At 56.4% G+C, this 15,362-nt stretch overlaps 2 long non-coding RNA genes across 2 annotated transcripts; one reads left to right on the plus strand and one right to left on the minus strand.

Moving 5' to 3' along the window:
* Positions 1 to 366: 366 nt before the first annotated feature.
* LOC135979964 (uncharacterized) lies at positions 367 to 3,588 on the minus strand. Its single transcript, XR_010597209.1, has 3 exons — positions 3,354 to 3,588; positions 2,010 to 2,067; positions 367 to 523 (listed from the first exon to the last, which is right to left on the minus strand). It is a non-coding gene; the product is annotated as an uncharacterized LOC135979964 (long non-coding RNA).
* A 6,459-nt stretch (positions 3,589 to 10,047) lies between these two features.
* On the plus strand, positions 10,048 to 14,591 carry LOC135979965 (uncharacterized). Its single transcript, XR_010597210.1, has 2 exons — positions 10,048 to 10,732; positions 14,143 to 14,591. It is a non-coding gene; the product is annotated as an uncharacterized LOC135979965 (long non-coding RNA).
* The last annotated feature ends 771 nt before the right edge of the window (positions 14,592 to 15,362 follow it).

Consider the following 15,362-nt stretch of genomic DNA (forward strand, 5'->3'; position numbering starts at 1 on the left):
GTATGTATGTATATCTGTGTAATTATATGTGTGTGTGTGTAGGTCTTTGTGTCTGTCTGTGTGTGTCTATATATAAATACACACACATTTTATATATAATGAAAGCTAAGCTTCTCACAATCACCTGACTCCAGGAGCTGGGGGCTTAACTCCCACCCACAAAATATCATGAAACTCATGATTAAAATCACAAGAGTGGACACAGTGCTGGACACCTCCCACTAAGAAAAACCCTAAAAACAGAATAAAAGCTGTGTAAATTCAGAAATATTTGTATATGATTCATGGAGGCTAGGTCCATTGATGGCTATTAGCTAAGATGGGCAGGGATTGTGTCCATAGCCTCTGTTTGCCAGACGCTGGGAATGGGTGACAGGGGCTGGATCACTTGATCATTACCTGTTCTGTTCATTCCCTCTGGGGCACCTGGCATTGGCCACTGTCGGAAGACAGGATTCTGGGCTAGATGGACCTTTGGTCTGATCCAGTCTGGCCGTTCTTATGTTAACATCTGAAAGTCCTGCTGGAATAGAAAGGGGCAGTAATTTTAAAAAGAGAGACAAGATGGGGGAAGTAATATCTTTTATTGGACCAACTTCTGTTGGTGGAAGCGACAAGACGTCAAGCGCCACAGAGCTCCTCCGGTCTGGAGAAAACAGGCAATTTAAATTACACTTTCCAGGGCACCTATCGTGTCTTTAACTTGTTTTGCAGGCAGCACAGAACATGCTTTCGGCATTCAGAGATAGAAGGGAAATTCAGAATCCTGGCAATGAGCTTTTCCAAAGCAAAGTGCAAACTTTACCTGATCTACCCTCACGTCCTACATAAAGGTGGGGTTTTTTGCCAGTGGGGAAACTGAGGCACGGGGCATGAGTAACATGAATGAATGAACTAGATTAAAATGGATTGGCAAAAGGATTAGTAGAGGCAGCCAGGCTCAGCAGTGCCGCAGTACGGATCTGGAAAGTCAGCCTTGCGATCTTTTGCCTCATCTCTTCGTCCACACACAGCGTTTCCAAGCAGACACTCGGGACCAGAGATTGTTCAATGGTCCTTTCGCAACCATCTGTGCACAGACCTCCTTGGAGTCTGTAGTCTGAAGTTAAAAGCAATGCCAGGAGACCTCACTGAGCCCTGCATGCTGTCTCCAGAAATTTAATACACGCAATCAGGGCTTTTAAGCTACTATAGCATCCACCGTGGCACTCAGGACAGACTCCAGGAGCAAACCTGGGCATGCAGCCTAGACCTGCGATGGGATTCAAACTCCCCTTAAAGCTCCAAGAGAACCAGCAGCTCAGAAGCAGATGGTTCTGCATCAGCCCCTCTTCTCTCACTTGCCCTGGTCACAATCCCAGGGTCACGTCAGCAGACACCACCACCAGCAGGTCTCACATCACGATAATCAAAGGTGGCACTCCTACCACACACCCCACCGGCCCAAGGCCTGACAGCTCCTTCTGCAATGACAGCTCCTAACACGCAGAACCCCAGGCCTGGTCTGTGCAGAGCTCCTCTCCCCACAATTCTTCCCTGCTGAATTTCAAAGCCTGGGATCGATCCAGGAAGCATGAGCCAAACTCCCCCTGGCTACAAGCCACTCTCATAATAGCCTGCAAAATCGTAAGGGGCCCTTGAAACCCCTTTTGCACCAGTCTAACCCTGTGCTGAGCGATCTGTCCCAACTCAGACTGAGTGCAAACCCTCTGATTTCTTTCCCCGGACCTGGAGAAGAGCTGTGTGTAGTTCAAAACCTTGGACCTTTCTCCAACAGAACTTGGTCCAAGAAAAGAGAATAGCTCACCACCTTGTCACTCCCATAACAGGTGGGAGAGACCAGAGCCAATTTTTCAGACAGGAATTCCAGCCTCCTTTAATGTCCAGGTTGCATAAAGACTGGTCTCCTTTCATTAAAGGACCAGTGGCTTTTTAGATCCCTCAACCACCCTCTTTTCTTTTCCCCACTTATTTTAAACATCAACAACTATAACAATTCTTTGACTTACATGTGCACACTCATTCCTGGCTGGTTTCCAAAGCCCCACCGGCAGAGTGGACAAAAATCTAGGTTTAAAAAAAGAAATCAGATTTTTATTTCATTTGGATTTTTGTATTTAAATTCAATACATCTGTTTGAAAATAAACCTCTGAAATTATGGCACCTTCCTTAAGGCCTAAACTTCCTACAGTCTATTCAAATCATTGACATTAAATTAAAAAAGTGAACATTAAGCAGTATAGGGTTTGCTCCTGAATTTTTAGAGGAAGTGAAATCACTGAACTGGTGGAAGTCACTGTCTGAGCACCTGGAACTAGAGTTTGGGGACGTGCTAAACCCCAACTTTTGACAGCAGTTGCCTCTTTTCCAAGTGCAAGGAGAATATTTTCTTCATTTTTGAAGGGTTAATCAATTTGTCTTCAGGAAAAATAACTCAAATACCTACTGCAAACCAAGATTAAAATCAGTGATTTAAAACAACGTTTCCTGCTTGCTGATTTAAACTATCATCAAAATTGGTGCTTTCAATTGCTTGGATTGAAAATCAATTCACCCTGGACACAGGCCTAAACTGTCATGTGGACAAGTGATTTTGGGAGGCCCAATCCCAGATACTGCCAAGGGACCTGATTTTCAGGAGCGCTGAGTTCCTCCCTCTGAGCCAGGGAGCTCTAGGCCCTAGGGTGACAAGTTGGGCACCTAACCCCCCCCCCCCCCCAAGAGTTTAGGCTACAGAAGCTGGAAATGGAACATGTGCCCAGTACAATTGCAGCTGTTCCTGTCACAAGCCTTTTTTTTGTTTTTTAAATCTAAGTTCACTGGGGCAAAAACTCCCCCCACCCCCCCGCCCAAGCATTAGGTGCTCCCTGGATTCCCTACAACTAGCACCAGCCTTTCCTAACCCCCAGCCAGCCCCAGCCCCAGCCCCAGCCCCAGCCGCTCTCCCCGTGGGTCTGTTCTGCATGGAGGGTAATTACGCTGCAACGCCCCCCTTGGCCCCCTGCCCAACAGGGCTCTTTGCAGCGGGGGGTTACCCGGGCTCTTGTTTCCTTGCAGGGTATTTCTGTCTGCCCCCCCGCCCGCACCTGGGGAACTCCCTGCGGGGTTGGTTTAATGCCTCACAAAACCCACCTCCTGCAAACCGGAGGCTGCCGTCCTCCCAAGCACCCCGCCCTAATCGCCACAACGTGTGTGGGGGGGGTCTGTTTGCTGGGGGTGGGGGGGCCTGGCCCTGACGTAGCCTCTCATGGGTACCTGGTCAGTACCGAGCCGAGCCAGCCTGCCCCAGGCACCCTGCAAACACAGATTCAAACCTCCTTTCAGGGTCACATCCCACCCCCAGAGGACCGACCTCACCCGGCCTCGGCTGCACAGGGCACCTGCCGACCCCACGGGCATTGCAGCAGGCAGCGGGGCGCAGGGTGTCTGCTGCTCTCCTTTCCGGGGGGCTGCGAGCAGGGGCTGCAGGGAACCCGAACCTCCTCTGCCCTCCCTTCGCCTGCAACATACAGCCCTGCCACCTCCCCCGCCCCACAGTTCCCTTCCCCGGGGAAAGGGCGGAGCAACCGGCTACAGAAGCCAAGGTTTTGCACTTGAGCAGGGAGCGTGATTCTGTACTGGGGCAGACAAAGCGTCCAGCCTTGCACTGCTGTGCAAAGCACCCCGCCCGCACCCCGTGCAATGCCAGCCAGACTGCACCTGTGCACCGCCCATGTGCAACGCCAGCCAGCCTGCACCTGTGCACCGCCGCCGTGCAACGCCAGCCAGCCTGCACCTGTGCACCGCCCCCGTGCAACGCCAGCCGGCCTCCAACTCTGCACCACCGCCGTGCAACGCCAGCCAGCCTCCACCTGTGCACCGCCGCTGTGCAACGCCAGCCAGCCTCCACCTGTGCACCGCCACCATGCAACGCCAGCCAGGCTGCACCTGTGCACCACCGCCGTGCAACGCCAGCCAGGCTGCACCTGTGCACCGCCCCCGTGCAACTCCAGCCAGCCTCCACCTCTGCACTGCCCCTCCACGGCCCCCGTGCAACGCCAGCCAGCCTCCACCTGTGCACCGCCCTCATGCAATGCCAGCCAGCCTCCACCTGTGCACCGCCCCTGTGCAACGCCAGCCAGCCTCCACCTGTGCACCGCCGCCATGCAACGCCAGCCAGCCTCCACCTGTACACCGCCGCCGTGCAACGCCAGCCAGGCTGCACCTGTGCACCGCCACCATGCAACGCCAGCCAGGCTGCACCTGTGCACCGCCCCTGTGCAACGCCAGCCAGCCTCCACCTGTGCACCGCCGCCGTGCAACGCCAGCCAGCCTCCACCTGTTCACTGCCACCGTGCAACGCCAGCCAGGCTGCACCTGTGCACCGCCACCATGCAACACCAGCCAGGCTGCACCTGTGCACCGCCCCCGTGCAACTCCAGCCAGCCTCCACCTCTGCACCGCCCCCGTGCAACGCCAGCCAGGCTGCACCTGTGCACAGCCCCCGTGCAACGCCAGCCAGCCTGCACCTGTGCACCGCCCCCGTGCAACGCCAGCCAGCCTGCACCTGTGCACCGCCCCCGTGCAACGCCAGCCAGCCTCCACCTCTGCACCACCCCCGTGCAATGCCAGCCAGCCTGCACCTCTGCACCGCCCCCGTGCAATGCCAGCCAGAATGCACCTGTGCACCGCCAGTGTGCAACGCCAGCCGGCCTCCAACTCTGCACCGCCGCCGTGCAACGCCAGCCAGCCTCCACCTGTGCACCGCCGCTGTGCAACGCCAGCCAGCCTCCACCTGTGCACCGCCCCTCCACAGCCCCCGTGCAATGCTACACAGCCTCCACCTGTGCACCGCCCCTCCACGGGCCTCGTGCAATACTACACAGCCTCTATTTGTGTATTGCTCCTCCATATTCCAGCAATGCCAGCCAGCCTCTGCTTGTGCATTGCCCTTCCACAGCCCCTGTGCAATGCCAACCGGCCTCCACCTGTGCACCGCCCCTCCACGGCCCCCGTGCAATGCCAGCCAGCCTCCACCTGTGCACCGCCCCTCCACGGGCCTCATGCAATGCCAGCCAGCCTCCACCTGTGCACCGCCCCTCCACAGCCCCCGTGCAATGCTACACAGCCTCCACCTGTGCACCGCCCCTCCACGGGCCTCGTGCAATACTACACAGCCTCTATTTGTGTATTCCTCCTCCATATTCCAGCAGTGCCAGCCAGCCTCTGCTTGTGCATTGCCCTTCCACAGCCCCTGTGCAATGCCAACCGGCCTCCACCTGTGCACCGCCCCTCCACGGGCCTCGTGCAATACTACACAACCTCTATTTGTGCATTGCTCCTCCAAATCCCAGCAATGCCAGCCAGCCTCTGCTTCTGCACTGCCTCTCCACAGCCCCCGTGCAATGCCAGCCAGCCTGCACCTCTGCACCGCCCCGTTGCAATGCCAGCCAGAATGCACCTGTGCACCGCCAGTGTGCAACGCCAGCCGGCCTCCAACTCTGCACCGCCGCCGTGCAACGCCAGCCAGCCTCCACCTGTGCACCGCCGCTGTGCAACGCCAGCCAGGCTGCACCTGTGCACTGCCCCCGTGCAACTCCAGCCAGCCTCCACCTCTGCACTGCCCCTCCACGGCCCCTGTGCAATGCCAGCCAGCCTCCACCTGTGCACCGCCCTCGTGCAACGCCAGCCAGCCTCCACCTGTGCACCGCCCCTGTGCAACGCCAGCCAGCCTCCACCTGTGCACCGCCGCCGTGCAATGCCAGCCAGCCTCCACCTGTGCACCGCCGCCGTGCAACGCCAGCCAGGCTGCACCTGTGCACCACCGCCGTGCAACGCCAGCCAGGCTGCACCTGTGCACCGCCCCCGTGCAACGCCAGCCAGCCTGCACCTGTGCACCGCCCCCGTGCAACGCCAGCCAGCCTCCACCTCTGCACCACCCCCGTGCAATGCCAGCCAGCCTGCACCTCTGCACCGCCCCCGTGCAATGCCAGCCAGAATGCACCTGTGCACCGCCAGTGTGCAACGCCAGCCGGCCTCCAACTCTGCACCGCCGCCGTGCAACGCCAGCCAGCCTCCACCTGTGCACCGCCGCTGTGCAACGCCAGCCAGCCTCCACCTGTGCACCGCCCCTCCACAGCCCCCGTGCAATGCTACACAGCCTCCACCTGTGCACCGCCCCTCCACGGGCCTCGTGCAATACTACACAGCCTCTATTTGTGTATTGCTCCTCCATATTCCAGCAATGCCAGCCAGCCTCTGCTTGTGCATTGCCCTTCCACAGCCCCTGTGCAATGCCAACCGGCCTCCACCTGTGCACCGCCCCTCCACGGCCCCCGTGCAATGCCAGCCAGCCTCCACCTGTGCACCGCCCCTCCACGGGCCTCATGCAATGCCAGCCAGCCTCCACCTGTGCACCGCCCCTCCACAGCCCCCGTGCAATGCTACACAGCCTCCACCTGTGCACCGCCCCTCCACGGGCCTCGTGCAATACTACACAGCCTCTATTTGTGTATTCCTCCTCCATATTCCAGCAGTGCCAGCCAGCCTCTGCTTGTGCATTGCCCTTCCACAGCCCCTGTGCAATGCCAACCGGCCTCCACCTGTGCACCGCCCCTCCACGGGCCTCGTGCAATACTACACAACCTCTATTTGTGCATTGCTCCTCCAAATCCCAGCAATGCCAGCCAGCCTCTGCTTCTGCACTGCCTCTCCACAGCCCCCGTGCAATGCCAGCCAGCCTGCACCTCTGCACCGCCCCGTTGCAATGCCAGCCAGAATGCACCTGTGCACCGCCAGTGTGCAACGCCAGCCGGCCTCCAACTCTGCACCGCCGCCGTGCAACGCCAGCCAGCCTCCACCTGTGCACCGCCGCTGTGCAACGCCAGCCAGGCTGCACCTGTGCACTGCCCCCGTGCAACTCCAGCCAGCCTCCACCTCTGCACTGCCCCTCCACGGCCCCTGTGCAATGCCAGCCAGCCTCCACCTGTGCACCGCCCTCGTGCAACGCCAGCCAGCCTCCACCTGTGCACCGCCCCTGTGCAACGCCAGCCAGCCTCCACCTGTGCACCGCCGCCGTGCAATGCCAGCCAGCCTCCACCTGTGCACCGCCGCCGTGCAACGCCAGCCAGGCTGCACCTGTGCACCACCGCCGTGCAACGCCAGCCAGGCTGCACCTGTGCACCGCCCCCATGCAACTCCAGCCAGCCTCCACCTCTGCACTGTCCCTCCACAGCCTCCGTGCAATGCCAGCCAGCCTCTGTCTGTGCCTCTACTCCCCCATGCAATGCTCCCCACTGTCGGTCCGTGCATTGCCCGTCCACGGCCCCCGTGCCATGCCAGCTTCTGTCCATGCGCTGCCCCGTCACTGACCATACAAAACACGAGGTGCCCGCGCATCACCTCCCCCAGGAAATAGCAGCACCCCACGGGGAGACTGCACTAGACACAGTCAGGCTCACCTGAACGGCCACAAGCCCCGGCAGCTTTGCAAAGCAGGAAGTGTTAGCAGTTCCCAGGACAAGCAGCAGGGGCTGCACGTCTCCTACTGCAGGGAGCCCTGGGCAGGGAGCCCTTGCATGTGGCTCTACCCTCTGTTTGCACTGGCCCTCCGCAGTCCTCAGGCCAGCCCTGGGCAGAGTGGGGCCACCGCAGTTGAGTGGAGTTAGTTGATTGCAGGAGAGGAAGGCATCTGTTTGCAACTCCCCCACCCCAGCTCTGGTCAGAGCAGCTGTAGTTAGTTTTATGTTCAGCCCCTAGCTGCACATGGATTTTCATCCATAGCTCTCAGAACACTTCACAAAGGACGACAGTATCATTATTCCCATTCTACATATGGAGAAACTGAGGCACAGAGAATGGAACTCCATGCTTAAGGTCAGCCAGCAGGACACTGCGGGCGCCAGGAACAGTCATAGGGTTGCCAACCCTTCCGGATTGACGGGAGTCTCCCGGAATCGGCCTCGATCTCCCGGTGGCTATTGAAAGCAATCCGGGAGATTTTAATAGGTCGCTAAAAGTCCTGGGGGCTAAGGCAGGCTGCTCCCTACCTGCTCTGGCTCAGAACGGCTCCTGGAAGCGAGAGGCACATCCCTCTGGCTCCTAGGCACAGGGGCAGCCAGGGAGCTCCACGCGCTGCTCCCGCCCCAAGCACTGACTCGGCAGCTCCCACTGGCCGGGAACATACTGGTCATCTTTGCTTTTCAGCTCCTGCAGGAGAAGAGCAGACACTGAACTGATAAACGCTGCTCTGCAGAGCTTCAGCACAAGGCAGAGAACCTAACAATCAATATCCTGCATCTGCCCCTTCCTCACTAGGTCAGAGCCTCACAACAGATTCTCAATATACAGGAAGGAACCGAATGCGCCCGAGGCATGTGTGTCACCTGCAGGGCAGCTCTACGCAGGCAATCATCTCGAAGAATCATTGTTACCACCATGAGGCCCAGTTCTTCACAATGGGTTCTAGCTTTGCTACACCCTTAGTGTGATGAGCGAGTACCACACACCATGGTTGGTACTTGGAAGCTCAGTATAGTGCGTGTTTGCCTGGCTTTAGCTGCAGAGTTGGAAGTCGGAGGCTGTTTTGAGGAACTCCTAAAGGTGAATAGGTAGAAGAAGCTGGTGCTTCAGAAGCAACATTTTTCATGAGCTTATGGTTGTAGATCTGCCTGGCACATGGACATGTTTTTCAAACATTAGTTCTCGCTATGTCAAAACACAAAGGTCCATTGGTTTACTCTGGGCTGTGACATCACTGGCTACCCGACTAGGAATCCAGAGCCCGGTTCAGGGTTTGGGGGGGCAGGTCGGGGGGCACCCGGTTCGGCCCGGTGCAGGGTTCGGTTCGGGGAGCCCGGTTCGGCCCGGTTCAGGGTTCGGGAGGGCTGTTGGGGGGGCCCGGTTCGGCCCGGTTCAGGGGCCCGGTTCAGGGGGCAGTTGGGAGGGCCCAGTTCAGCCCAGTTCAGGGGGGCGGTTTGGGGGGCACCCGGTTCGGCCCGGTTCAGGGTTCGGGGGACGGTTGCGGGGGGCCCGGTTTGGCCTAGTTCAGGGTTCGGGGGGGCGGTTGGGGGGGGGCGGTTCGGCCCGGTTCAGGGTTCGGGGGGGGCGGTTCGGGGGGCCCGGTTCAGGGTTCGGGGGGGCGGTTGGGGGGGCCCGGTTCGGCCCGGTTCAGGGTCTGGGGGGGTCCCGGCCCCCCGCTCTCACCAGCGCTTGGCCTCCGGCCGGGCCGCAATCCGCTCCTCCTGCTCCTCCCAGTTCAGCGATGGGCGCCGCAGCTCCCCCGGCCCCTTGGGCTCCCCCTCGCCCAGCGCCGCCCGGCTCATGCCGCCCCCAGCCCAGCCGGGCCCGGCCCCAGTGTCGCTAAGCAACGCGGCGCGCGGCGTCGGGGGCGGAGCGCAAGCTCCGGCGGGGAGTACGCTCGGGCCCCGCCCCCTGCGAACTCGCGAGCTCCGGCTCCGCCCCCTGCAAACCTGCGCTCGGGCTCTGCCCCCTGCAAAACCGCGCTCGGGCCCCGCCCCCTGCGAACCCCCACGCTCCGGCCCCGCCCCCTGGGAACCCGCGCTCCATCCCCGTCCCCTGCAAATCCGCGCTCCGGCCCCGCCTCCTGAGAACCCGTCCCTAGCTCTGTGCGTCTGCCCCGTCCGCCCTGCAAATCCCTCCCGGCCTCGCTGCAGCTCCGGGAGCCTGCCCCCCTCCCTGCTCCTTGCACCTCCGCCCCTACCCCTCTCAGGGAGCCTCCCTGCGTCTCCCTGCACCTGCCCTAGGGGTCCAGGGTCCTATCCTGCCCCCCCCTCCCCGCCCATAGGCTCCCTGCACAGCCCCAGGCTCCCTGTCCTACCCTCCCCCGCTGCAGCTCCCTGACCTTCCCTCTACCCCTGCTCTGGGCATCAGCCTCCCTGCACCTGCCCTAGGGGTCCAGGTTCCACATCACTGTCCTGCCCAGTGCCCGCCCAGCATCGCTGCTCACAATCAACCCCTCTCCATCCTGCTTCCAGCCTCATCGTTTTTCTGGTGTCTATCGGGACCACCTGCTATTTTACGTCTATCCAGAAGCCCTGTGGGGTGTCCTTATGTTAGGCCCAAAAACCGAAAAACATGTTTATCTCGGCTTCTGCTTGTTATCCCAGTAAACATGCTTATCTCAGTTCTCACTGTCGTTTCCCATGCATGAAGCTGCACGTATACAGGATGTATAGAAGATATATGGAAAAGGGGAGGGGGTTGGACGGACCCTGGGAAAGGAATGTGAAGGACGGGAAGCTAAACAAATGTATCCTGATTACTACTAGAACTGAATTTAAACAATGCATAGGTTAGCAGAATTTAGACACGCTAAGTTGTTTGTCTCTCTGTATAAAAGAAGCCCAGTTGTGCTTGTAAGGTGTGTTCCTCCCTCTGGCATGAGTCGAGGGGGACACCCGCTCAGCTGACTGATCAATAAAGAACTTGAAGCCGTCTTCTAGACTCCCGTGCCTCCTTGGGGTAATTGGGCAGCTCCAGGGGGGAAACGAGCCCATTTGGCTAACAAATGGCGACCACGAAGGGACTTCTCTCCCTGTAGAGGGCACTGACCGACGGCCGAGGGCGATTCCGAGGAGTGGCCACCTCGAGCTGTTGCTTTGCTCGGGCCTCGGATTGTCACAATCGGCCGGGGCGGCTGCGTCCTCTCTGAAGAGAACTCTGAAGGACACGGAAGCAAGACGGCTTCAGAAGGAGGGGAAGTCTGACTGCCGGACGCGGCCACTTCGGGCGGTAAGTGCGTTTACCTCCTGGGTTTGAGGAATAACGCCCCCGAGGTGTGGGTTGGACAGTGGAAATCCCCTAGGCAGCCTGTATACGGGAAGGTATGTTAACATTATTGTAGCTTTGTAAATGTCTTGTTGTTGTGTTTTTGGTTAAAGGGTAAGCAAATAACGGCCAATGAGTAACGTAACTAACTCCACAAGTCCATGAGCCGTTTTTAACAATTATTGGGACTTGGAGCAACCTCAGGGATTACTCTTGTTTCTGGGAGGGGTAATCTTGTTTCTCCTCTTAATGGTGTGTTGGAAACCGAGATTGTAACTGATTAAAGGATCTGTGTGAAAGATGAATGAGTGCTGCTGACAGGTCTGAGGCATAAGCTGACTTCAGCCGCCCCAAGACTCCTGCGAGGGGAAACCCGGTGACCAGGATATCTTGATTGCAAGGGGGGTCAGCCGAACCTCGTGACTCAGCGAATATCTGAGTTAGAACTAGATCTATACCTCTTTCCCCTCTTGATATCTCTGTCTCGGAAAACTCTGGGTAAAGCATAATGGGGTCCGGACAAAGCACCTTCTCCTGGACACCCCTGGGATGTATGCTGGATAACTGGAAGGCGTTTAGACGCCAGGCTAATTATGGAATTGTATTATGTAAAGACAAGCTTGTAAAATTCTGTACTCTTGAATGGATGACATTCGGGGTGGAATGGCCCGAGGGAGGGACGCTCAAACCAGGGGTTGTACAAGCAGTACATAGCATTGTGACCTGGGATGGGCATTGGGACCAATATCCCTATATAGATATTTGGCAGGACCTTGTGGCCAATTATCCCCCATGGTTGCAAAAATGTAGATCACAAACTATTAAAACCTTAATGGCCCGTGCCCCTGTTAGGAAACCCTGTTTCCCTGTTAAGAAATTTTGTCTGCGGGCTGTGATTCCCTCTGCCCTTGAGGGTAATCTCACTATGGTATATGTTCCCTTTACCACTAGTGATCTATATAATTGGAAGTAACAGAATCCCCCATTCTCGGAAGAAAGGGGCCCACGTTTTAGCCATGGCCCAAAGGAAAGGATATGAAGAAAGGGGGGACAAAGTTAAGGGACGGCCAGGGCCACCGGGGAAGGGGCGGGGCCCCTGCCTGGGTCGAAATCAGTGCGCTATCTGTAGGAAAGAGGGGCACTGGAAGAATGAATGCCCCCGGTGACAGGCCATGGGAAAGGAACGTAAAGATAAAACCCCGTCCCTTCCTATCCTCTACAACAGTACAGGACGTTCAGGGGAGGAGTCTTCCCCATAGGGGGGTCGGGGAACCCAGCGGCCCCTCCTGACAGCACAAGCTGCCAGCCTGGATCCCACAGTAAAAATTAAAGTGGAGGGCCGCCCAATTGAAGCCCTTATTGATACTGGGGCCACTCTTAGTTTGCTCCCCCTTAATAAGGCTCCCCGAGATAGAGCTCGGGGACGTGCCATAGTCCAGGGGATAGAGGGACAAACTACAGCTTTGGAAAAAACTTTGCCTCTCCTAGTAAAAATAGGGGACCGTCAAATTTCCCATCAGTTTGTTTGCAGTCCCTCCTGCCCCATAGCGCTGCTCGGACGAGATATCCTCACTAAATTACAGGCGGAGATCTCATTCGATAACGGGACAATGGAAGTCAGAATCCCTAAGCAACAAGCCTCTAATTACCAGATGGCTCTCATAAATGCTAGAGATCACTCCCTGGAATGTAAGGGAAGTGATGGAAGCCAGCTGGGGTGTGTGTGTGTGTGTAAATCCCAAGGTCTGGGCAAAGGAAGGAGGCGTGGCCCGAGCCAGGAATGCTACACCAGTGCATATTTCCCTTAAGGAGGGAAGCAGCCCAGTCCGAATTCGACAATACCCCCTTAAGCTAACCACTCGGATCGGGTTAAAACCCCTGATTCAAAAGTTTTTGCAGTGCGGGTGGTTAAAGGAAGACACGTCCCCATACAATACTCCAATAATGGGGGTGCCTAAGCCTAATGGGCAGTATCGGTTGGTCCAGGACCTAAGACAAATTAACAAGTTAATAGCAGAGACTGTTTGCCTTTGAGTGGGAGGACCCAGATACCCACTACAAAGCTCAATAACTTTGGACCGTTGTCCCACAAGGACTTACCTGTGCACCCGAGATTTTTGGCAGCCAGTTAAAAAGGGACCTCACCCCATTCCTGGCTAAACACCCTTCATGTAACATAGTTCAGTGCTGCGATGATCTGCTCTTGAGTACTGAAACAGAGACAGTCTGCAAGGAGCAAACTGTAGAGCTCCTCAATCACCTTGGGGTACAGGGATATAAAGTATCAAAGGAAAAAGCTCAGTTGGTTAAGCAGCAGGTCACCTTCCTTGGATACCACCTCTGCCAAGGGAGTCGCAGTTTGTGTAAAAAAAAAAAAGAATCCAGGTTATACTTAACAGCCCTCAATCCCGGAACCCCTGAGAATTAAGGGCTTTTCTGGGACTGACTGGCTTCTGTCGACTCTGGATCCCTGACTATGGGGGAAAAGCCAGACCACTATATGAGTCTTTGACTAAAGAAGGTCTACTCCACTAGAAATGGACCAGGGAAATGGAAAAAGCATTTCGAGAGCTTAAAGAAGGCTTGGTTCAGCCTCCCGCTTTAGCCCTCACAGACTCCCGGAAACCATTCACCCTATACGTTCCTGAAAGAGGAGGGGTGGCAGCTGGAGTCCTGTGCCAAAGGTCAGGGCCAACCTGGCGACCCATTGGATACTATTCGAAGGTCTTGGACCCTGTCGCCAAGGGGTGGCCTGCCTGTTTATGGGCCGTTGCAGCAACCGCTCTCCTTGTACAGGAGGCTGAAAAGTTTACCCTGGGGGGGGGGACACTGAGGTTGTGGTTCCCCACGGGATGCCTCAAATACTGGGGACAGGCGCTGGGGAAAAGCATCTAAATCCCAGTCGACATACCAGATATGAGGTAGGGCCCTTGCTAGCCCCTAACTTAACCTTTAGAACAGTTAGTTCCCTCAACCTAGCTACCCTATTGCCTGACCCTTGGGTTTCCTATGAGACCAGCCCCACTCATGACTGTATTGAAGTCTTGCAACAGGTATCCCAGGCACTCGGTATACAATGGAAGTTGCATACACCCTGGAGGCCGCAAAGCACGGGACAGGTGGAAAGAATGAATAGAACTCTCAAGGATACCCTCACTAAACTATGCACAGAGTCTAGTTTAAAGTGGCTTGATGCGTTACCACTCGCCCTTACCCGCATTCGAAGGGCCCCACGTAAGGGTCTTAAGCTTTCACCATTATCCTGGGGTTCCGGGAGGATGTAAACTGGGAAATGGGGAAGGACTCCTTATGGAAACAGGTCTCTGGGTTGCAGTCTGTTTTGTTACAGCTGCATCGACGCGGTGCCCTTTCAGGCCCTTTCCTTGGACCAGCCCGTGTACCCGTTCCAGATCGGTGATCAGGTCCTCGTCAAGAAGTGGAAGCGTGACCCCCTTACACCACGGTGGGACGGCCAGCACACTGTCTCGCTCATCAGCCAAGCTGCAGTCAAAGTTCTTGGGAGTGACAAATGGACACACTATACGCGGGTAAGGCGGTTTCTGAATCCTAACCCGGAGACTGAACTAGCGGAAGAGGACACCAGCCCTCTGCCCGCCCCGGCTCCGGACGCCCGGGGTGGCACAGGTGAAGACTCCACCTGGGAGTATCAGTACTTGGACGGACTAAAGGGACTGTTTAGAAAAAGATAATGAAATTATTGTTAATATCTTTGTTTATGTGCTTCCACCACTATTATGGTTGGGAAAATAGGTTTTTACAGCTGGGGGAGACAATAGCAAAATCCACTAACCTCAGTAACTGTTGGGTGTGCGGAGGCCCAGGGGAGTTAAATGAATGGCCTTGGGTAGCCCAGCCGGTACAGCCCAAATGGTGGCTCAGCAATTTGAGTATAATCCACGATGGAACGGGGGTTTGGACTGAGGATAGTAGCCCCTGGCGACTGTATTCTTCTGGAATGGGTATTCTCTGCCTTAATCGGACAAGGCGGGGAGTGTACTTGGGAGAAAGCAAGTGTGATTGGACTCTATCCCCAGGGTTTGATTGCTGGGACCCTTATTGTCATCTGTATGACTGCTCTAAATATCAGCGGCAATGGAACCAGACCCATGTGAGGCTCACCAATAAATGGGTAAAATGCTCCAAACAATACTACCCTACGGCCGAAGGTTGCAGGGCGGTAGGACAGGATGGGTTCTTTGACGCCCTATTCACAAGCTGCCAGGTAGACAATACCACTAGCAAGGACCACATGGTACAGTGGTTTCAAATGGGCATGGCAGAATAAGAATGGAACTCGAGTATGGGGTTTTAAACAATTCTGGTCTAGCACCAATCAGCCAAAATGAGGCTGCGATTGTGTCTGGAAAGCAGGAGCTGGGGCGTGGAGATGTGATTATTGCAGTTCAGCTAATGGAATGGTAGGGGGACCTTTAGGGCCAGGTAATCCTTTATATTTTGACCATCTAAAGGACGATGAGAATGAGGAAACCTGGAATGGCCCCTTTGCTAATGGAACCTGGGCTCTAAAGGGCCATTATTGGATCTGCGGGTCCTATGCCTACTGAAGATTGCC

Source organism: Chrysemys picta, unplaced genomic scaffold (genome assembly GCF_011386835.1).
Source record: "Chrysemys picta bellii isolate R12L10 unplaced genomic scaffold, ASM1138683v2 scaf1465, whole genome shotgun sequence".
Taxonomy (NCBI): Eukaryota; Metazoa; Chordata; order Testudines; family Emydidae; genus Chrysemys; species Chrysemys picta.